General features: G+C 35.1%; 1 long non-coding RNA gene across 3 annotated transcripts in view; it reads left to right on the top strand.

Moving 5' to 3' along the window:
* The window catches only part of LOC136847677 (uncharacterized), a 682743-nt gene that overhangs the window by 151534 nt on the left and 505514 nt on the right, over positions 1 to 25695 (top strand). The gene's annotated exons all lie outside the window — the stretch shown is intronic.

The following is a 25695-nucleotide window of genomic DNA, read 5'->3' as shown; positions in this document are numbered from 1 at the left end:
TCTCTCTCTCTGTAAACGTCACTATATTCAGTTATCTGCGTAATTAAGATTTTTAGAGACATTAATACTGTGATTTGCTTTCTACATTTTAAACTCATTTTAGGTAAAAGAAATTTTAACCGCAATAATTTTCAGACTAGATGGAAGATTTAAGCGATTTAGATGGTGAAGCCGCAAGTATCGAGTTAAATGAGAAAAAAAAAGGCTTGTGTTGTTTTAAAAATGATAAAAGTTTATATGATTTATTTGATAAAAAAAACAAATCTTTAATTCATCTGAGACTGAGGTTTCTTAGCCTGTAAAACAAAGTAGCTTACTATTTTATATTCTTGTTAGCCAAAAGTGTACGAATTAATCTTGAGGTTGATGAATCCCAGCTCCGATTTCTTGTAAGTCTTGAGACAGGAAACTGAACTTCATGCGATCCACTTTTTATTACTTTATACTAAGGCCCAAGGAAAAATATTGAACGAGTTAAGGAAATAGCGAGAAAAAAAAAAGCTTGGAATAATAACAATCCTTTTGGTTGATAGCAGTTGATGGGCATCTTCAGTGTCTTACAAATGATAAAAGTTTAGAAAAAGAGTAATGTGTGCGCGGTTCCTTTTCCGCTACTGCAAAGGTCCGGAAGTCTCCTGCTGCTGTTTTTCAGTTCATTTTCGATTCATGAATAGGCACTCCCGCTCCTGTTTGGATTAAAACTCATTTTTTTCTTCTCTTCCATTTCTTGTCTCTGTGCTTTATATTGAAACCAGGGAAAGCACTTTGAGTTCATCCAGTTGGTTTCTCCATTATTATCTATATTTATGCATCTGTCCTTTAATATCTGTCTGTCTATATCTATATACATATATATTTCCACAGCATATACCCCTGACTATTGTGATTTTTAGCAAATGAGTTTTAAAGGCACACACACATGGATATATATATATATATATATATATATATATATATATATATATATATATATGTGTGTGTGTGTGTGTGTGTGTGTGTGTGTGTGTGTGTATTAATTTGTTAGTTGGGCCGCAGATTTTCAGAAGTTCCTATTTTATTTAATTTCACGGGCGGAAAGATTATCACCATCCAGATATTAAAATAAGATTCTGCACTTTGCAGTAATTGGGAACAAGCAGCATCAGATGTTGTTAAAGACAAGAAAAATTTACTAACATTTTTACGTCATTAGGTTGTAGTTTCTCTCTCAGTGATAGAGAGACAGAAAGAGAGAAGGAAATGATGATAAATCAAAAAATATTTTTTTTCTTTTAGCTTCAATTTTTGCCTCACTGTCCTGCTTCAGCAAAGTTTGCAGTTCGTTAATTTCAACACAAACCCATTTCTGCCGTTATCGTAAAATTGGAAAACACCAAAGTTTCCAGTTTGATTGTGAATGATGTAAATGTCCCGCATTATAGTCTTAATTAATTAATCTCCTAAGTAAGTTAGTAGCATTACTTCAGTGGGCAAAATATTGATCACAATATTATGTATGAAGTTAATCATTTTACGAACCCTCTTCTGAAAACGACATTTGAAGATCAGTTTAAGAGCTTTATTCTCTGCAGACCCTGTTAGTGATCGTTTAGGGCCATTAAGACCGTTTGAGTCTTATATTTCAGTTATTGCCAAGAAGCTCCAAGCCGGGGAAGTCTTCCCAACTTCGTATCAGATGATAGATTCGCTGCGAAAGGCCATTCATTCGATTGGATGAAACCTTGATCATTCCCAAGCATCTAATAGGAGAGCATTGAGGTGGTCTGATTGATTAGTAATTAATAGTCTCTCATATGGTCCTTATTCAATTAATCAGTGGAAACCGCCATCCATTTCTCTTCCAATTTCGGCTTCACTGTGTAGAGTGATTTTTTTTTTTAAATAACAGCATTAATTCAAGTTACCATCTCGCATTGTAGTTATGTATTATGAATCGGACCTTTATTGAAAAATAAAACTATAAATTATCTGAAAGGCTTACATGTTAATACGTTTTCGTACAGCCAAAAGCTCTGAGGCAACTGCATAAATTCCGTTTCGTAATATGCTTATGTATGAAATGTAACACCGTTTGTTAACATAGTATTTGGCCAGTTATGGAGAAAATGTGAAATACATGTTTAGTATTGTAGGCTTGGTATTATCCATGAGAATTCAGTGCTGAAATTGGTCATTGCTACAGATCGCCTCTTGTTGGTAGTTTCTTCTCACAGAAAGTATAGGAATTATGATATTCAAATTTTTATGTCCCATTGCATCATCTGCTAAATCGGTTTAAGTCTTGATGAATGCAACTGGCGGGTTGCGCGACGAAAATGAGATAAATGCGGATGAATGGTTTTCTTCGCTAATGAAGCGGGTGGACCAAGTGCATTAGCCATATTCGCTGTGTTTCGTGGAACTCATTTGGAAGATGAACTCGGAATAAATTGAAAAGACCTGCGTTATTTATCATGGCAGGTAAGGTCCATCATGTAATGGGAATGATGCTTAACATTTGACCTGCGTGATGTGGTATTCGGAATGCCTTCATAGATATTTTTGTTAAAGTTACTGAACGAAATCTCCCAAAATACTTTTACAAAAAATAATTGAGAATGATGGTGCGAATGATAAGGAAATAAAACGTGGCTTGTTGAAGTGATGAGGATTTTCATAGAATGAAGGAAGAGGTGAATCATGGGTAATGAGGCCTAAGGAAGACGGAGAAAGTAAAAATAAATTTGAGGGAATGCGCGTGAAAATGGGAGCCTTTTTCGGCAAATGTTTGTTGGAGTGAAAACAGGAAATAAAAGAGATTTATACACAAAAGAGAGCGTATTCTGGCGGTTGGTACAGACTGAAAAGTAATCTATTATATTAATTTTCTTGGCTGCCTTTCTTTGTGTGTGTCTTTCCCCTTCCCTCTCCTTCCCCCTTCCCCTCCCCTCCTCCTCCCCTACCCTTCCCTTCCCTTCCTTCCCTTCCCCATTCCCCCCCTTCCCTTCCCCTTCCTCCCCACCTTCCCCATCCTTCTTCCCTCCCCTCCCCCTTCCTTTTTCCATGTTTTATGATGAAATAAAATGTGTTGAGATTGAGCACTACTAAGAAAATGTTCATAAGATTTGTAAGGAAATTTTTTTTTTTTTTATAAAAGTAAATGTACAGGTTATTAAAATCAAAATATAACTTTCTTGACCTTTAGAATTTATGAAGTGTTTAATTGACCTCGTGTGGTAACTAAGAACCTGCATTGTGAGGATCACAGTGAATCTACTCCTGTTATACAACTGGAGTTTTTAAGATTTAAGAAGGCGTTACAATCCAATGGTCATTTTTCCTGGAGTGCTTCATGAGACAAAGACTGCTTCAAAGGATGTTGGAGTTGTGAAGACGTCTTTCAAGAATGATATTAAGTGACCCAACGCTACATAAAGTTAAGTATATCTTAGAGTAACCAGACCACTGAGCTGGTTAACAGCTCTCCTAGGGCTGGCCCGAAGGATTAGATTTATTTTTACGTGGCTAAGAACCAACTGGTTACCTAGCCACGGGACCTACAGCTTATTGTGGAATCCGAACCACATTATGACGAGAAGTGAATTTCTATCACCAGAAATAAATTCCTCTAATTCTTCATTGGCGGCTCGGAGAGTCGAACGCTGGGCGAACGCTACATAATAAAGTATTTTTGGCTGAGCTTTGTTACTTTCAGTTTCGAAATGGACTCAGCGGGTAATTCCAGAACAACAGCAGGCACTACTGGTGATGGTCCGGAACCGCCAGTGGCATCAGCATTGGTTCAAAACCCGTCAACAGCTGCTCCTGCACCTACACCAAGATATGGTCAGTTGTTTGTACGTGACCAGAAGGTAAACGCGGTTGGTGCTGCCCGTAGACTTTTGCTGAATATTGTTAGTAAGGTTAATTTAGTTGTGGGTATGGGTATGGGTACGGTACGGATATGGGTTGGGTATTGCATGCATATGGGTATAGGTATGGTATGCATATGAGTATGGGCATGGGTATGGATATGGGTATGGGCATAGGTATGGGTATCGGTACGGGTATGGGTATAGGTATGGTACAGATATGGGTATTGGTATGGATATGGTACGGATATGGGTGTAGGTATCAGTATGGGTATGGAATGGTTATGGGTATAGGCATGGATATGGGCATGGTACAGATACGGGTACGGGTATGGGTATGATACAGGTATGGGTATGGTACGGATATGGGAACTAGCAAAAGCTCGCTATCGCTCGCATTTGCTAGTAAAAGCTGAAACTTGGTTGGAGGACGTGGAGAGCATAAGGGACGAAAAACTCAGAATGTCGAAATGAACAAATATTGAATGAGCTAAAGACTAGGGAGAACCCCAACATGCTCGATTGATGGTTGAATGAAGTACGAGAAAGATTGGTTTTATGAAACATGCTCGAAGTTGAGCTGACTGGTATATTTAACTTCTTTTTAGATACCGGTTTAAAGGAGAATTAACGTTCAGGGCTCGAGTTTTTTAATGAATGACCTTTCATACTTCTCAAAAATCATCCAATTATAATGACCTTTCATACTTCTCAAAAATCATCCAATTATAATTTAAATACGAACGCACACAGATGTATATATATATGTATATATATATATATATAATATTGATATCGATATATACGTCCATACACACATGTATATTTTATTTATAAATTAAGTATAAATAATTGTACACAGTACTTTCACAAAAGTCACCTGCAATTATATAACGTTTTAATCATCAATTAAATCAGTTCGCCTGGCTGCTGGTCCAAAAATGATAAAATTCATCGCTAATTATCCTTACCCAATCAGCAACATGAAAGGTAAAACAGCTTCCAAATTCAATATTATATTTTGGGGGCTTCATCCTACATATTCGGCGTCTTCTTTTAACATTATTTTGAAGTCTGTTTCGAGTTATGTGTACAGTTGAAATATCGTTTGCGTTTGCTTTAATGGTACGTATATGTACGATAAACATAAACATATTCACATACATACTTATGTAGAGAGAGAGAGAGAGAGAGAGAGAGAGAGAGAGAGAGAGAGAGAGAGAGAGAGAGAGAGAGAATTCATATTGGTTATACAGATTTTATTTCTAGCATTTTTCTATAATGTCATATCTCAGTTGATTTGTTGATTGAGCTGTCAAGATTCGATAACAAAATGATCCCAAAATATGTCATATTGCAAATTTAACTCAGTTATGTACACACACTGGATATGTACCCTGCTTAAGTACCTTCCCTTACGTTTAGTCTCATTGATAAAACCTACAAAAGGGGGAGTAAATTGAGTACTTCCAGCGTAAAATATTCCTATTTCGTTTTCCTGTAATTGTACTATTATTAATATTTAGCTGCCTAACTTAAGCAAGTACCGTATACTGAAACTCACACACATACGTTCACAAACATATATATGTGTGTATATATAACATCATAATTTCTTCATATTTCTTGCATTGGGATCTTAAGGCTTTGTAGTGACAAGTGTATCCAAAAAAGCACAAAGAATTCGAGAAGTTCAGAGGGCATTGTGGTTATTACAATTACATATGTATCTAGTAAAGAGTGACCAGTAGATTCTACATATATATATATATATATATATATATATATATATATATATATATATATATATATATATATATATATATATATATATATATATATATATATATATATATATATATATTCAGAGGGCATTGTGGTTATTACAATATATATGTATATATCTAGTAAAGAGTGACCAGTAGATTCTACATATATATATATATATATATATATATATATATATATATATATATATATATATATATATATATATATATATATATATATTCAGATATTGTATATTATTACAATATATATATATATATATATATATATATATATATATATATATATATATATATATATATATATATATATATATATATATATATATATTTGTAGAATCTACTGGTCACTCTTTACTAGATACATATGTAATTGTAATAACCACAATGCCCTCTGAACTTCTCGAATTCTTAGTGCTTTTTTGGATACACTTGTCACTACATAATTTCTTCACATTTCTTGCACTTGGATCTTAAGGCTTTGTAGTGACAATTGTATCCAAAAAAGCGCGAAGAATTCGCGAAGTTTAGAGGGTGCTGTGGCTATTAAAATTTCATATATACCTGGTAAAAAGTGACCAGTATATTCTGCATACATATTCCAGCTTTAATATATACTATATATCTGAAAACAACAGGTATATGTATGTACAAGAGGCAATAGACTTTTATCCTTCTCGTGGTCAGGTCGGCAATGTGACCTCATTCTGATTATCGGACATCATAATTTCTTCATATTTCTTGCATTGGGATCTTAAGGCTTTGTAGTGACAAGTGTATCCAAAAAAGCACAAAGAATTCGAGTACATTTTAAAAAGTAACTCAGCTTAATTCTTCAAAGCGTAATTTTTCAAAGTAAATTATTGAAAGAATGAATAGAGTAAACTGAATAATGCCACGAGTACGTTCCATACAAATATGCTCTCAGAGAGAGAGAGAGAGAGAGAGAGAGAGAGAGAGAGAGAGAGAGAGAGAGAGAGAGAGAGAGAGAGAGAGAGAGAACTCTAATATTCTTCCATCATCACCCAAGAAAGTTGATAAGGGCATAGTAATAATAACAAGCGAGTATTGGAGAATAAACCCATTAATTCATAAAGCCAAGAGCGATAATCTTTTTTCCATTTATACCCAAAACTTTGATCTTTTTAGATCCCTTATCAATTCTTCCCATTTACTCATTCACACATAGTGCGTGAACTTGTATACGTGGCCGTGTTCATTGTAATTATCTCCAATATCTGTTTTCATATTAAGTGCTTCAGCCAGCGGAGTGAGCTCTCATGCGTTTCAAAGAACAAACACACAGCCATTTAATAACAGTTATTAACTGTCGTGCACGAGTGGGTTTCATTAACCAAGACTTGCATATACCGCAAGCACCAAATCGAACATTTAGTGCAATCCCAAAACCTTCCTTTCCTCATGTCAGGAAACGGACTTCCTTTCCTCATGTCAGGAAGCAGACTTCCTTTCTTCATATCAAGGAGCAGCCACTAGTTCTTAGAACTAGGTGCCCTTCAGTGCAAGCCAAAGGGTTTCCCCTTCCACTGTGCCTCTAATCTGAGGCATTGCCAACGACAAGATTACTGAAGCGCTTACTTTTAACTTTCCCTTTTACTCATTGCTCACGCTGTGCCTCAGGCAGCGTGCCATTTCCTTCATTGCAATTTGGTTGTACTGCCTCTTACCGAATGTAAGGCCATGAAAGCAACTGGAAAGTATACACATACATATGCATACACACACATATACGAGTTTATATATATATATATATATATATATATATATATATATATATATATATATATATATATATATATATATATATATATATATATATATATATATATATGTATTGTATTTATACATTATATCTATGTATGTATTGTATTTATACATGCGTGTGTATGTCTTGTAGTTCTTTTTATGACCTTTACATTCGCTGATATTCAGTTTTGATTGTCTTGCTGATGCACTGAAGCTCTTTTATTATTCTGTATCTCCATGCATTTACTAATCAGCCTCGGAAATTAGTCATCTCACTTCCACTAACAATTATTTTTGTATTCCAGACACTACATCCCCGTAGGGGCTAGTGCTGTCCATGCAACGCACGTGGTGCACTGTAAATATTATGAAATGATGTTTGCAGTGTCTCTTCGCCCCTACCTGCACCCACGTTTTAGTCTTATACTTTACCTTCATTTCCTATTCCTTACTTCCAACTGGCTTCCAAACCCCTCTAACAATATTATTATTTGTCGGTGCAGCTGCGAGTGTTTCTCCCAGTTTTAGCTTTGGCTCCTTGTTGTTCATCTCATTTATTTTCTGGATCTCTCTTTCTTGTTGTCCAAACATTCCAACTCCCTCTTTTTACTGTCTTCAGCGCTGACTGGCTGAAAGCGCCACTCTGCTTGGCTTTGTAGCCTAAATTTCATGCTAGATTCCTTAATTAATACCAAGGATTGCACTTAACCCTCTACCTCCATAAACCTTAAACAGTCCGTAAAACATACCGCATCCTGGACTTGATTTACCTTATCTAAGGCCAGTATCTCGTTCACAATTATTGCACAATCTGGACAAACATGGAAAAACTTTTGAATGCGTTCAGCAAACTATCATTTACCAATAAGTCCTCAACAATTTCTTCGAAATCTTTCTCGAGGTACGAGTATATGAACTTTGCGTACCGGTTTCTCATGTTTATATAAAAAAAAAAAAAAAAAAAAAAAAAAAAAAAAAAAAAACAGCCACGAGCTCTGTTCCCCTTACTGTTCTTCTGCGTACAAACAATGCCCTCATTATTAAATTTTTTTTTTTCTCCATGAAAAACTCCCCATGCTTAATCCCAGGTATACTAAACAGTATCCTGACGTTTCTCTTTAACCCTTACACGCTACATCTATTGTTATTGCCAATACACGAAACGGAAACTAGTAATTTTTTCCATCTTTTTATTAGGAACTTGTGCTATTACACCGTGCACCTTATCCCTTTAATTAGATCCCAGCTATTCTCCATTCTTCAAGCGGTTCTTCAAGTTGTCGGAAGATTCAGCTACCATCTTTTTTTAACATTTTACATATATATATATATATATATATATATATATATATATATATATATATATATATATATATATATGTGTGTGTGTGTGTGTGTGTGTGTGTGTGTGTGTGTGCGCGTGTGTGTGTGTATTTAATAGATTGAAACATTTTATTCCCTGTAATTGCCCAAGATTCAAGTCAGTGTAGGGGTTATGGTTATACATGATCTGGTAAATACCTCTTCTAATTCGATACGAAGGAATTCTCTTGGAAATCACAAAATAGTTTTCGTTCCCCCATTGTTGCAAAGCACTTGAAAACTCCTGTAAATCCCTTTTCTTTTTTTCTCCCTTCTCCTTCCTCCCACGTTCTCTCTCCCTCTCCATTTCTCTCTTTCCTCCATTATCCGTACTCCTTCATAACAATGATTTTCTTTTCGGGGAGGCCAATTAGTATTTGGGTTATAAATAACGACGGAATGCTCGGTAAAATGGAAGAAGGTGCAGATGAGGGGAGACTGAAAGTGATAAAAATATTTTTCAATAGAACACAGAAACGCAGAGGTCCAGGGAGAGGAGAAAAGGGAAGATATTTCCGCGTAAAACATTTTGGAAGACATCTGGTTTGAAACGTAAATTGATACTGAATATAATACCAGTAATGGCGAAGCAGTAAATTATGGGTCGCTTTCTCAATTATATGGTCAGGGTACTTCAAAGATGACAGCTGCTTACGGATTAGTTCAATTTCCTAGTAAAGTAAATTCTCTCTCTCTCTCTCTCTCTTCATTGCAGAGATTCTTTTAGTACGCGTAACTTCTTTTATTACGCGTAACTTCATTCAGTCAGACCCAAAACTAACGCATTGTTGCGTTGCGAATCATTTGGCTGTTCCAACTATAGGGATTTTTGTATTGATACTCTGTATCAAGTAATAACAAACGTTAATATTTAAATTTTTCCTCGTGAAAAGGTAGATACGAACGATTTTGTAAATGAACGTAAACATTACTTTGGTTGTGTGTACCTGCATACATTGTTATGGATGTAACTTGATTTTGTAAAGAACAGAAAAAAACTATATTGACATCGGTCAGTGCACACATACTTGTTGTTGTCACTATTTTTACATACTCACTGACAGAACGTGTACTCGGAATCCTCACGTTTGTATCAGGATTGGCCGTAAATTTGGATGCTGATTTTATTTTTATTCCGGAATATTAAATTTGGAGGGCTACGCAGCCGAGCATCCATTTCACAATTTGAAAAAAACGTTAAACCTCTGGCATAAAAATCTAATGGTGGGGTGCGATTTCTAAAGGATTTCGAATGTAATATTCTCCATAAATGTGCTAAAAGGAAGCGTAAAAGTGATTTTTGTATAACTGTTGCCTTTGTGTTCCATACAGAGCCATTCTCTTAAGCTTTGAGATAACAGAGAATGTAGAGTATTGTTTTATCCAATTGCATCTTCTTCAGCAATATATTCAGCAGAGATACATATTGCAGCAAAATGTGCCCTTGATAGTTTATTAACATGATTTATGGGTACCTTGCGGTTTTCGGATCAAAGTTTGTCTTTTGAGAAAAAGAGAGAAAAGAATAATTTTGTTGTGGATTAACATTCGGAATGTATATTAGTCTGCTGTAAAAGAAGTGCTGGGGTCAAATATAACAAGATTGAGACCACGAATATCTGGGATACAAATGGTATAAATACTTTTAGATATATTTTTTGGAGGGCTCGAGTTGAAAGTAGAATGCTTTAGGTACCCAATTGTAGATAATGAAGTCAGATGATGCGCAGGAAATACTAGAATATCTTAAAAACAACAATATATATATATATATATATATATATATATATATATATATATATATATATATATATACATACATATATATATATATACACATATATACATATATATATGTCTGTGTGTGTGTGTGTTACCCAATCGAGAAGAAATTTCATTGCTTACCTGTTTCTACAAGGCCGAGAAGACCCATCTATTGTTAGCTTGATAGTGACCGCATCAAAAGGCTACTGGTAGTGAATATTTGTACCTACTCACCCTGCATTCTCTCTCTCTCTCTCTCTCTCTCTCTCTCTCTCTCTCTCTCTCTCTCTCTCTCTCTCTCTCTCTCAGGTCTGCAGCGAAACAAGCTTTACCCAAAGTAATTTATTTGACAAAAATCTTACACAACAGGATTGCAAGAAATAAGAGATGAAGTAAAATGGAATGCTAATGTTCCCCAAAAGATCAATCATATTACAGTCCATCATATTTAACTAATTATTGTCTTTACATCGTTAACTGACAATAGGTCAAAATAAGTCAAAAGTCCAGTACATTCCCAGTGAGTACATCTTTAGCTCTTTCTCAGCGAAATATCTGAAGAAGTGAAATAAATCCCTTATTAAACAAAATGCATAACAATAAAGATGTGAGAATTCCTCCCATGTTACTTACAAAGTACACACAATATAATAAATGCTTGACACAAGAGACAATATATAAATGAAAAAAGCAATCTACCGTTTGGGAAATCTGAAATGGTTTCTATCTCCAACCAGCAATGTTCACCACCTTAATCGACAGTAATAGGTGGCGCCATTTGACCTATGGTTTGATCATAACAAACATACATTGAAGTTAAGTAATGATTAGTTAATAGAAAAATAATTCAAATGGGACAAAAGTGCCAGTGAGACTGATTCACCACTTCCGTCGGAATTCAAGTCTCAACAACGGAAACTTTGCCACCAGTAATTCAGTTTTCAATTTGCATAAAATTTCTTGTCCTTTCAAACTTCGCCATCAGCACCTAACGAACCTCTTACAGTTCATAAACTTATTTACCGAAAAATAATTCTGCCAAGTTAGTGTTTGTATTACTAATAATGAATGAGTTTCTTGAGTCCCTGGGGCAAGCAAAGGATTCTATCGATGCTTTTTAATTGATTCATCGATTGAATATTAATTGTTCTGCTTTGTATCTTTATCGCATTCTTCTCATTATGCCCATCTGACATAGCAGCCATTGCACATTATCTTTTGTGTACCTTACGTTTTATGTATTACATTCTTTTCTCTGAAATTTTTCTGCTTTCTTATATTCTTACTATAGTTAGTGGAAGCTGTTCATATAGGTTTTACTTTCCGGTCGGAGATTCGAATGCGGGCCCAGCAGAGTGCTAGCCGAGAACGACACCAACCTGTCCAATGAGGAACTATTAGATTGAGAAAAGAAGTAAACTACTGAATAAGTGAAACTCGGATTGTACAGGGACCATGCAGAAGTTTTAGAGAAAAAGCAAAATTCAAGATGCACGAAGAGGTTTTTTGAGCCAAGTTAACTTTAAGTAAATGATCGATAGAGCATACAATTGACAGAAAATAGCCTGCAGTAGCAGACATATTGGAGTTGATTTGGATTTAGTAGACATGGCGAGGAGTTTTAAAAACCGGAAGTATTTGCAGGAAGGAGGAGGGTTAAATCCACTATTTGATCATGGTCCAGGCACATGGAAACAGCATGATAGAACGTTGAACTGATGCGCTGGAAGTGCCCAGGTTCCGGTGGGTTATGTGTGTGTGTGTGTGTGTGTGACCTCCCACGGTATATTATCCGGGGGATAGACTCTTGCAAGGGGAGTGCAGTAAGAGATCTGGGTCTATTTGGTTGGTGGTAGTGTAAGCAGATCACCACTATGAAGATACATTATTTACGGCCACAGAACGTAAGTAAAATCGCACAGTGACATATATATCTTTTCCAGACTTTAGAAGGAAAACCCCCGTTTGGGAAGGAGTGAAACTATCCAATGTCTAGTGTACATAGTGAATTTGCCCATTTGCGCATTTTTTTTATTTCTGTCTTGAATATGTACATTCATTCCAGGTTTTTAATATAATGAATTGTTTCTTTCAACAAGAATCGAACACTGTCCTGGGAGGACGAATATTTGTAAGTGGTGTTTTTACTTTTACGGACGATATGACTTTTATTGTGGTCGTTACGACCATATTACACTGCTTGATGACAAGGGGATTATTACTATGCTTGTTTGTGAAACAGTATTTCCTCTAGGTATGTTTTCCATTGATAGGGGGTGTGAATCACTCCATTTCATGACCGTAGCTTTTTCTGAGTTACTTTCGTTAAATTTGTCAGTTAAGTCTAGTTTTGTATATCAGTGTCTCATTTCAGTGGGCCTTTGTGTAAAGATAAGTTTAGGAGAGAAGTTTTGACAAAAGAGAAGGGATCTGCTGACCCAAGGTAGAGCCACGGCTACCAGAGACATCTCAAGAAACAGTGAGATGTTTGATTGTTCTTAAAACAGATACACAAAATGAAGATGGCCCTTTTGAACCCGGATATATATATATATATATATATATATATATATATATATATATATATATATATATATATATATATATATATATTATATTATTACGTGGTTCCGTCAGTTATTTACTTTAACACTCGGCTAATTGGAACTATGGAACTATATTATCTAGCTCTACCTGAGACTCAATATAACTCTGCCTATTAAGGCCTAAACAATATATATATATATATATATATATATATATATATATATATATATATATATATATATATATATATATATATATATATATATATATATATATATATGTGTATATATATATATATATATATATTACTACGTGGGTCCATCAGTTATTTACTTTAACACTCGGTTAATTGGAACTATATTATCTAACTCTACCTGAGACCCACATAACTCTGCCAATTAAGGCCCAAACAAAGTTCTAAAGGACAGATAATGAAATGGATAAGGTCGCCAGCTAAAAACTAGTATTACAAGATATAAGTTTATTATACAACCAAGGGGATTAAGTAAGTAAACTTACCGAAAACTAGTTTCAACCAAAGTAAAATGAAAGGAAATGGATTACTTACAGGAGCGAACACCAGCTGGAAATATTAATCCAATTCAGGGCAGGTACTTCAATGCTAAATGAAATGATCTCACAGATTTAATAAGCCTCTTCAATTGATAAAGCAGCTGAATTCAGTGAACGTTGAACTGTGGCCTCCTGGCACTGACGATGCGGATTCCTCTCCAAGCAAAAGGGAATTTCCAGGCTCAAGGTACATACACAAGTCTGGAAAATAAGTATCCAGATAGCAATCTTGCAATAAAGAAGCTCTCACTAGTAATTAATTAATCACAAGGGATGAACCTTATCACAGGAATAGTACATTTAACACCATGGAGGGAATGTTATGTTATTTCACTAGACAACAATGAATGCAATTAATATATGACTTCATAAAGGGAATACGCTTTACTAGGAGTTCTTAGTTAGGGACTTCTTAAGAGATGAAAATTTGAACAAGAAAAATGAGAGATTCAGTTGAAGAGAAAGAAAATTGGGAATAATTGTCTCAGTCCGACTTACTGCTGGGTTAAATAATGCAATGATCAGTTGTATTAAGCTTCCTCAGTCCGCTAGGAATAACGATTGTCCCATGGGATGGAGACAAAGGGGGAGAAACAAAGAGTGCTTAGAGAAAGCACTGAACACGTCCGTTTGCTATGTTAGCTGAGCTGAGAGTCCCCGATGTTGGGTTGGCTTGGGTTGCTTGAATCGTTTGAGGCTCCTCCCCCAAGCATACTTTTGACAACGGTCTTGGGTATCATCTGGAAAATAACAAAGACTCACCAGTGTATAGGTCAAAGGAAAGTGGGTTTAAAGGACAGTATATCTAAGGTCTGGCCTAGCAAAACCGTACCCCCACTATGAAACTTATGAGTCTAAAATTCCCACCCTTCGGTCGGTTGACGAGCTTAGTTTGAAAACAACTCCTGCTTCTCCCCGCTCTCATCTTTCTCCCGCGAGAAATCTACGTTGTGTTTCTAGCTTGAAGAGAAAATTAATTTACTATTCTACCAAGAGGCAAGGAAGAGAGGTCGAACAGCAATATATATATATATATATATATATATATATATATATATATATATATATATATATATATATATATATATATATATATATATATATATGAGAGAGAGAGAGAGAGAGAGAGAGAGAGAGAGAGAGGTGTGTGTCTAGGGGAGTAGTAAACGATATTCAAAAGAGAGAGAACATTAAAGATAACCACAGATTATATATCTGTGGCTAGACTATTTTACTTTCCACTTTCAAAGCCACTTCGAAAGGAAATGGGTTAGTGTGGCTCATATTTATTCAGAGTTTCTCCTTTATAGAATAAGTACAGTAATTCCAAATTATAACTTTCTGAACAATTCGTATAAACTTTGTCTCACCCCTCAAAGTTTGTCTTGAATAACTAACGAATCTCTTTCAATTTATATAAAAAAGCCATTTCGGAGAATTCGCTTTCCGCATCCAAGTGGAGGAGTTGCCTAGAAAAACGTAATTTCTCAGAAGCATGTCTTCCTCTTTTCGCCAGGAGGGTTCCGCAACTATTATTATTCTTCATACTTTTGTCGTCATATCAATTCCGTCTTTGTGTTGCTGTTTCTCTCTCAGCCGTTTTTCTTTAACTGTCATTGTTTTGTTTCTCTTCCTTCTCTTCTTTCTCTTTGTCAACATGTCTGCCATTCTCTCTCATGGCGTAGCGACAAAACATTTGCTTCATTAGCAAGAATTGTTGGTGTAAATTTCCAGCGGGAAAAAATCAAGCTCGGCATGCTTTCTTAACTTGTTGATTTAACCTCTATGAACGAAAGTAATGAATTATGCAACTGTCATGTGTTGTAGCCAGATATGGAGAGACGAGATGAGAGGACACAATAGATATGACTGATCAGTTCTTCGTCAAAGCTTATCATACCGAAACTTTGAGAGGGTCTTGTCACGGTAATCCTCACTCCACCGGATTTGAACGATTGATTAGATAGAGAATTATTCTCTCTCTCTCTCTCTCTCTCTCTCTCTCTCTCTCTCTCTCTCTCTCTCTCTCTCTCTCTCTCTCTCTATATCATATATATATATATATATATATATATATATATATATATATATATATATATGTGTATATATGCAAGTATATATATACATGTATATATGTATGTGTATGTATATGTATATATATACATGTATATATATATGTATGTATATGTATACACACATGTACATCTGTATGTATATATATATATATATATATATATATATATATATATATATATATATATATATATATATTTATATCTAAAAAGCTCATAGGTCATATATATTTAATGAATTACAATACATAGTAGATGTTTGCTTAATAATCTAGAGTACTTAAGGAAACAGTCCGGATGAATAGTAGAGAAAGAAGGGCAAAGGGGGAGAGAGTTGAACTTTACATCTTAAGAGGAAGGATAAAAAAAGTACTTCGAAAAATACTCAGAAGCTGCAACGAAAAATTCTCAGAAGCTGCAACGCAATTCGGAGTACTAATTCCATTTTTCAGTACTAGCGCGTTACGATAGTCCCAAAGGTAATGTTATTTCTCTGAGATCACCGTTGTTAATTCGAAAGATACAATATGCATAAAAGTTCGTCCAAGCAAATGAAGCAGATTAAGATAATTTAACAATTTAAGTGCGGTGTCTCGATGAGTTCCTTTCATTATCCGTGAAACGTCATCTAATAACGCGATGGACTAGTCTAAAGATAAGGGTCGTGTGGATAAGAGAAGGCAAATAATGAAACGACAGTAGATAAGAACAGAATTTTGTCGTGAGTGTCACGTAAAGCTCAGCATGCAAGTTCACAATAGTGAAAAACAGAATTATATTAATTACCTAAGAGAAAATTACCTTGAAAACATTGCAGCGCGAAATATCACTCGGTTATGAAGCTGATTATACTCTTAATCTGGGGCTATTTTACTTAACATGTATCCCTCTTTGTATAACGTTTGAAGTGTGCATATTATAACAGTAATGAAACAAATGTTCAAAAGGTATGATAACGCAGACTCCTTTTCTGTAAACGTTATTTTAATTTTCTCAGACTTTTAAGCAGTAATTGAATAAAAATTTCGTCATTATACTGCAAAGCTAATTATGAACTAAGTGAATAAAAAGGATATGATGAATCCATTATTCATAATTTGAAATGTGACGGTAATTGTTTGAGGATGTTTCACCGTACTTTGAATTAGTTTTATTTTTTGTACGTAATGGGAGTTTCTATCATATTTCTTGCTTTTCTGTTGATTGTTTCCGTTCCTTTAAGTACATTTTGTCTAAGTATTTATTACAGCTTTGCTTTCCTTTCTTCTCCATCTTGTGCTTTGGGTATTTTTCACTTTAATGACAGACATTTTCCACAGTTGGCAAGTTATATTTTATTTTATCGGTGCGTGAAAGACATCATGTAATTTTGAAAAACATACCCAAGTTGAAATACATGACGTAATTTTACAGGGGAATATCCATAGGCAGCCAGATGATAATTCATTAGTAAATAGAAATTCTTCGATTCTGATTCACCTGCAATAGGTAACCTTGTTTGTCAAAATACTGCGCTAATTGGCTTTGTATTCCAGATAGGCTAAAATATTGCCCCATATATTTTTTGGGTTGGGGAGGATATTAAACTGCATAAACATGCCTGCATATAACAACACCTCACACACACACACACACACACACACACACACACACACACACACACACACACACACACACACACACACACACACACACACATATATATATATATATATATATATATATATATATATATATATATATATATATATATTGGTTTAAAGCAATAAATTTAGTGGCAACAGTAAGTTTTTACAGGAATCTTCATATCGTGGGAATTTTTTCAGATTCTCATACATCAGTCTCAGTCTTCGGTGAAGAGTACTTAATTTCTTTGTTCCATATGTTGTTTTCCGACACGATAGTTGTTTCGATACTTTGTGGGATTTTCAAGGTTCCACTGACTTACAGTCTATTGTTGTTTATAATGAAGGTGGCGTTATGCCAGCATTGTTTTTGCTCACAGAGCAACCCTTATGTGTCATTCAGTAATGTGAGGTGATAAAACGGCCATAAAAAAGTGTAAGAACTAATGGTATGCAAGTGAAAAATGGCCATTTGAAGTGAAAATTTCAGCAGGTAGGATTACAAACCGCTTTAAACCTCTGGTGCTCGGCAGTAGGAGAGAAAGAGTGGCAGTAGAGAGTCATAGATGGCCAGTGAGGAAACGATGAAAACAATTTCTGCAGAGATTCCATACCGCCATTTAACTTCACGAGAAAGGTAGGGAGTGTGGACTGATGGAGGAAAAGGAAAACATTTTTAGGAGAGAATACGGTTTTCCGCCTTGACTGAGAGAAGACGTGTGGTTGAGGAGGACTGTATGCTCTCAAGAGTATTTAATGGCGCTTGGCCTATGCTTGCCCGTCAAAGGAGTGTAGAATGAAATTTATTATTTTTTTGGTTTTATCCTCCCTCATTGATGCGTTAAAAGGAAAGAGATAACAGCTGAAGTGATAGTTGAAAGATTCGGTCGCTAGACTTTAGGCTGCCGAACAAGGAAAGGGAAAGCATTAGGAGAAACAGGGCAGCTGCCAAGCAAAGTGATTAACAGTTGTCGGAATGTTGTCTGCTGAGAGAATCGTCGAGGCTGAACGTGCCTTTCTCTTGGGCTTCTGTTAAGGGACATTTATACGTTCGAACGGTTTGTCCAACCCGGTTTGCCCAACACGAGTTTGAAGTGAAATTTGACGGTGTAAATGGGGTATTTGGTTGGCAGATGCCCTGACAAAATGGTTTGAAGGAAGTCCAGCTCGGCCTGACTTTTGTGGGGAGGGCTTAAGTTATCCACAGGCATTTGGCTCGTGTGAACGATCGGCAAACCAATGCCCCACTGTAGGGTAAAATACCCAGTGGTAGTCAGACCCCACCTAGGGTAAAGTGTAGGGCAAAGAAAAAAACGTGGGAAATCTAGGGTAATCCAGGGTCATCTAGCAAATTTGCGTTCTATCTTATTGATTTCACCTCCCAGTATTGTTTTATTAATATTATTACTAATAATACTATTTTCATTTAATTTTTTTTGCATCATCACGTTGCTTCCAAAGTCCACTAATACCCTAGTGCCCATGATGATGGCCATTCGGCAAACACCCACAATTCTGTTGTCTTCTGGTGATAGGCTTCCGATGAGTCGCTGGCAGTTCTCAGTGCGGCATTCTTCACCCCTCTCGTTCGGATCCGTATTGCATTAACGTTTGTGTGTTGATGTTATTGTGAGAGTGGCAGATGTGGCTGCATGTTGCAAAATATGAGTAAAAGTGACCCAGAAAATATCCAGTCAGTAGTTGAGTCTGCGGCGTATTTCTGTATTTTTCTTTTTTGCAAACTGCTTAGTTAAAATCTTCCTTTTACTGTTTTGTTTTTCTGATAATCTTGCAAATATGTTTAGTATTAACCATGACTGTTACAGTTCACTGTATTTCCTATGTGCTTTCATGCAGTTTGGAATTAGCATGGATTGTGCTTTCATGCAATTTGGAATTAGCATGGATTCTCTTATAATTATGTCATATGATCATCCTTTTATAGTACCAACTTTTTTTAATTATATATTTAGAATAATGTATGTTTTTTTTAATGAAAATCATCAACAGAACCTCTACCTTTTTTTGTTCTTTGTTCATATTTGCTGGGCAGGACAACGAAATTAAAAGCGTCTTTGCTACATAACGTTTAGCACTGCCTATTATTGCACAAGATGATTATTAAATTCTTTGTTTACCACATAAACTTGACTGCTATCGGTATATACACATACATACATACATACATACATACATATACAGTTGTTATATAATCACCTCAGAACTCACGGCGTGTGTGTGTATGTGCGTGCGATACACTGGCATATGAATGTGAAATTTTAGCTGTAGCAAGTTTGAACTGTCATTTAAGGTGCTCAAAGTTAGCTTACGCACACATTTATGTGATTACACACACGAACTCTACATGTATATATATATATATATATATATATATATATATATATATATATATATACATACATACATGCACATATATATAATCTAAGTTTGTATTTGTTTGTTTGTTTCTGTATGTGTGCCAGAGATTACGTGTGTACTTTGATCTAAGAAACTCATGGAAAACAATGTTCAAGAGAAAATACTTTTTCCTTTTACTGATGCAGCACTGCACGTTAGTAAATACGGATAAGGTAAGTGAAAAGTTTTTCTTTATGAGTAGCCACTGGTAAATTTCTGTTTTGGTGGGATTATGTACGATAATTAGCTTGCTGCAGAAATGTATACTGCAAAAATACCTTATCTATCTGCCTCCTACGTTTATCAGTGCTAAGGCTTTAGTGGTAATTTCAGGAATACTTTATGTCTTCCCGTTTTGATTTTATGTTAGGGACTCGTAAATCCATGTCACACTCGAACTGCAGTCCATTTTCCAGGCAAATAACTTTCCAAAAGATCAGTTATGAAGCCGATATCGCTTTAAACTGATGAAAAGAGTTGCTTTTAAGGGAAGGAAAATTATTCTGAATTAAAGTTTGTTTTATAGCTACTTTTGTAGAACTATAAATCACGCTTCTGTTTGATATAATAGAACAAAGACTAGTGCCAAAATATTTTAAAGACAAGTTTATAGTTGATTTTGATAATGATATAATGTAGAATTCGCATTTTAGATTAGCTGATGTAATTTGTCTGGACAATTTTACTGAAGTTGAAGGTTGAGAAAATGAACTGTAGTGGTTTTTTCTTCCTTTACGAGGAAATGCCCTTGGGTAAGAAATAATAAATTCTGTGGTTAAACATATAGTTTACTTAATTCAAAATCATATGGTTCACTCATAAAGGTTTTGAACGCTGTAGGCCTGTATTCCAGCAGTGAGCATACAAAGGATATTTTATAGAATTTTTTTCAGTGACTGCCTATATACAAACTAAATTCCCTTTCAGTAACACTAATTGCGGGAGGATCCTATTTGAGTTACCGCTGCCATTTTCAAAAAACTTTTATTAAACTTTCCAGTATAGAAATATACCAGAAAAAAAAAATCAGATTTAGGTGGGAATAGTCTTTACACTTTATATTCACTAAATTTTGCTACCTCATGTTTTGTGGATTCGAATAATGCTTAGCAATGCTGTTTAGTATATTGCTGATGTTCAGAAAAGCTTGGACAGTATATGAAATAACTTTTAGTAATGTAGACCAGTGCTTTTAGTAATAGCTGAATTATTACTGATCTGTAATACATTTCCCATATGTACATCGGAAAGATGAAACTATTCTCTAAAAGTTGTCAGACAACAGGACCACAATGACCTGTTAAAGAATTCGATGCATGTAAAGCCAAGAATTTCTGTCTGGATGTTTACATTACCATGCAGGTATTAAGGTGATACTTTGTAACTAAAATAACTAAAATGAAATTCAACTAGTAATAGGAAGAATGAGGGTAGGAAAAGAAAAAAACATTGAGTAACAAAGGAAAATAAATGATAAATGAGAATAAGGAATAAATTTTATTAGGCTGACAGCAGTTCCTAGGCATTTAGTAAAGAACTTTCAGTGTTTTTGAAGATTTTTAATAAATTAAGAGTGAATTTTGTTTTTAATTGTTTAAGACAGGTATTTTCTCTGCACCTAAGAGGCAGTCCATTGTATCTGACCAAACCTGAACACACTCGGAAATACGCAGATGGGAAAGCACCGAAACACCGTAGATTCGTGGTGATTAACCGTTACGAAATTTTTTTGGCGTTAAATTAGTGTTTATTGGTTTATGTATATAAACTTCACTGTAGTTATGGTTATTAAAATTGAAAGTCGGTTTTTATAACTGAAAGATTGAAATGTTAATAGAATTTTTTTTCATGAAACATTCGTTTTGTTCTTACAGCTATTCAGATACTTGCACACCTCACATCCATAAAATTATATTTGCTTCACAGTTTTTGAAAACCTGACTAGATCACATCTTTCACAAGCTGAAAACAGCTCTTGCTTTATATACAATCCCCTCCGAGAAATTTTATATACTCCCTCTTCGAGAAATTTTATATACATCCTCTTCGAGTAACCTGAAGAGAAGGTAATAACATTTTAAGAAGCACTTGGAGAAGATGAATTTCTGAAGTCCCCAGGGTTGGGATATTCACACAAGTAGCAAATACCACTCCTTTAAATGAAATAAAATAATCATCAGTGAATAGCTGGGGTTGCCCAGCCATAAAAAATCCATTGTTTAAATATGTCTGGTGAATCTTTTGACAATGAAGGGCACTCTAATCTTTTTGGCATTTTAATGTACCCCTATGGGAGAGTTGATGTGGTAATTGCAAGCATTTTCTGATTGCTACCAACTAGGCTCTCTTAGATCAGTTATAATCTTGGACATTTTTCCTTCTGATTTTGTCGGTGCCACAACACCTCTCATTCTGAAATCCTTTGTACGTAATCAGAGTTACATTCACAGAAAAAGTGACAAGTGTTGCTAAATCATAGCTTTTATGAAACTGCTGTATACTATTTTCCCAAAGATAAGACTTCATTCTTCCCGTAAGAGGATGTTGCAAAATTTACATAATTCTCTTCTTGATTTCCCTTGAGGAGAATTTAAAATTTAGAAGGCTTCAGCTCGGTAAAGACTGGCTCAGTAAAGATGAGTGTTGCAGCAACAGATGACTGTTGCATCAAGAGGGAGACGGGAAAAGATTCTTCTTTTAAACCTCCATTATAAACTTTTATTTTTGCTTCCCCTCTACTGTAAGACTGCTACAACTTGTATCTTTTTATTTGTACTTCTGAATATTTCAGGTACTAGTTTCCTCTTTGCATCAATTTTGTGCAGTTGTATTTGTACTTCTGAATATTTCAGGTACTTATTTTCGTGGTTATTCTATTATTCCAAGAGTGTTTATAGTAAAAATATTCGGAATTTTTTTTCGATAAACTACGAAGCCGATATCCAAAGGGAAGAATGAAGAGCCTGTGACGGCCGGCCGCGGGAAGCTGAACACTTACCTCAACCACAGTATTAGTGCTGTAGAAAATAATAACATCTGAAATGCATTATTCATTAGAGCTGGAATAGACCCATCACAGACACACACCATATATATAGAATATATATATATATATATATAAAAGCGCGAGGAATATATATTATATATATATATATATATATATATAATATATATTTACATATATATATTATATTTAGATATATATAAATGTATATGTATATGTATATAATTTTTTTCAAGAATCAGGTGGTTTACCTTAGCAGAGGTTGGCCCTGAGGAAAAACAAGACATTGGTTATTACTGCATTCGTACTGCAGCAACCGAGTTGTTGTTGAACCCATGGAGAAAACTTACATAGCACTAGATACCTCAGGTACTCGCACAGGAAGGCTTATCAGTAGCACCAAGCCTTCTAAACAGGCTGTGTCATTCACCTCATGCCTTGCTGCTCACTCTAGAGCTTCCCGCATATCAAGTCTCTTCTTTTCACTGTTCCACTCCACCTCTTCTTCCTCATAGCACCCCCGAATTATATGCTAAAACAATCTATCGGTCCATATTATTTGCTCATGGCTGAAACATTTAAAGATACACTAATTCATTCTTTCACCTACACTAACCTGCTTACCATTTCCATGTATCCCTGCATTCATCACCCTTTCAGCCCTACCTAGGCTTCCTATACTAAATAAACAACTAATACAGCAACTGCACCCGTGATTCATTCTCAGTGAATGTCCTTACTTCACTTTTGATTTCTGTAGACACTCCAGAGTCTCTTATCAACCTTTTGCGCATATTCTGCTACCTTCCTTGCTTTGCTTATTCGTTGGCCTTCACTTTGATCGTAGCATCATATGACTGTATTATCATCTTCATCACCATCAACTGCTTGTGATGAAATGGGATGGGCATCTGTGAAAATCTATGACAAATATCTTTCCTGTGTTTTATCTTCCATCATTCTATCACTCACCCCCAGCCACTCATCTCATAGTTCTCGTCGAAGAATATGTGTCTTCCAACTCTTCTGATGGCAAGAGGAGCCCAGCTGACAATAGCACATACTATTCTCCCAAGCCATCATTTACTTATGGAACACCTGTAATTTCCCTTGTGTTATCATCTCCAACAGTGTTTTGTCCTCTAACTCCTGATATTCTTGATGTTTTATACAGAAATCGGCAAAATACTTAGATATAGTTTCATTGTCATACCACGATTCATGTCGGTATAGCAATATATACACATACACACACACACACACACACACAGATATATACACACACATATATATATATATATATATATATATATATATATATATATATATATATATATAATGATAGAGACGAGAAAATATTCTCTGTTCGTGCCATGTAAAAATGCATCACATAAAAAAGATAATAGGAAACGTAAAACAGCTAGGTTAGTGTCATTAAAACTACTATATCTTTGGGTTTTTACTCGAATTCAGTATCTTTATCTAATTTAATACTTGGAATAACAACTTTATGAGGAGATCCTGCCCCTTTATCGATAGATAAAACCAATCTAAACGTTCTTTTTCGGGGAAGGACTTCAATTCTAAGTTTTCGGGGAAGGACTTCAATTCTAAGTTCTTTAGATGGATAGGCTCGCTTGCTCTTGCATGCAGGTACAAATGAAAGCTTACAAGTATGAATAAGCGAGCGCTTGCCCAACCCATCCTGTCTTCAAACAGCAAGTTGAAATGAGATTTTTCACACTCACAAATTCGTGCATACCAACTCTTGTTGGTATAAGCGTAATTAAAAACGGCGCGAGCTTATCTATTCACTTATCATTAAAAATGAGGGAACAGATATTAATCAACCAAAAATCCACTAAGATAATAGGTTTACATTCGTTGCGAATGCACGTTGTGGGAAGTATACACGGTAAGGATTCATGGTTTAATTACATGCGTGGGTTTAATATCGTATTCTACCCACTTGGAAAATTGTATTTATGGAATTATGATTTAGCGGCTAGTATTACATCCTGGAGAGAGGTAAGCCGTTTTTCTCACTGTGTCTGAAACCAAGATTTTTTTCAAGTAATACTAACATCATTTAGGATTGCGTTAATTTCGAGGCCAGAGCATTTTCCGTAATAAGAGTTTTAAGCGTTTTTGTCTCCAAGCAGAATAACCATTTCGTCCACATCCTGTAGACCACTTCCTCCAACTTCTGTAGACCATTTCCTCCACATTCTGTAGACCATTTCCTCCAACTTCTGTAGACCATTTCCTCCCCATTCTGTAAAACATTTCCTTCACATTCTGTAGCAGGACGTATCCATCCCCTGCTAATCTTTGTTGACCAACAGTGCTTGGTTATAAAAGTCGGAGCAATTTTCCATTCAGAGAAAAAAGCATTTATGAAGATGAGGTATTTTGGAAGATTCCATTAAAAATCCAATTACTAAATACATTTACTGATGAAAAAAAACGGAACTTGGTTTTTAGAGTTATTTTATTATGTGATCACCGAGATTATCCATTTTGATGAACGCTTTAGAAGATAACCGATTTTATTTTGATTAACAACAGTAAAATCGTTACTGAAACTGAAATTCATTACTGCTGGGTGTTTATGTTAACCGTCTGTTTTATATATATATATATATATATATATATATATATATATATATATATATATATATATATATATATATATATATATATATATATATATATTACCAGGCGATCGAGACTACGGTCTACCCCAAAGCCAAATCAGTCCTTCAAAGAAGGCATAGAGAACTATATCTTTAGTTGTTTGAAATTGTTGCACATGACCTGTGCTAAGAGTTTTATATATTTACAGTGGTAGGAAAGTGTTGAAACTTTGATTTTGTTAAACGACATTGGCAGAAGTTATTTTAGAATAGCGGTTTCTTGTATGTG

The sequence above is a fragment of the Macrobrachium rosenbergii genome, chromosome 17 (assembly GCF_040412425.1).
Source record: "Macrobrachium rosenbergii isolate ZJJX-2024 chromosome 17, ASM4041242v1, whole genome shotgun sequence".
NCBI lineage: Eukaryota > Metazoa > Arthropoda > Malacostraca > Decapoda > Palaemonidae > Macrobrachium > Macrobrachium rosenbergii.
The sequence above is the reverse complement of the archived record's forward strand: the minus strand, read 5'-3'. Positions and strand labels throughout refer to the sequence as shown.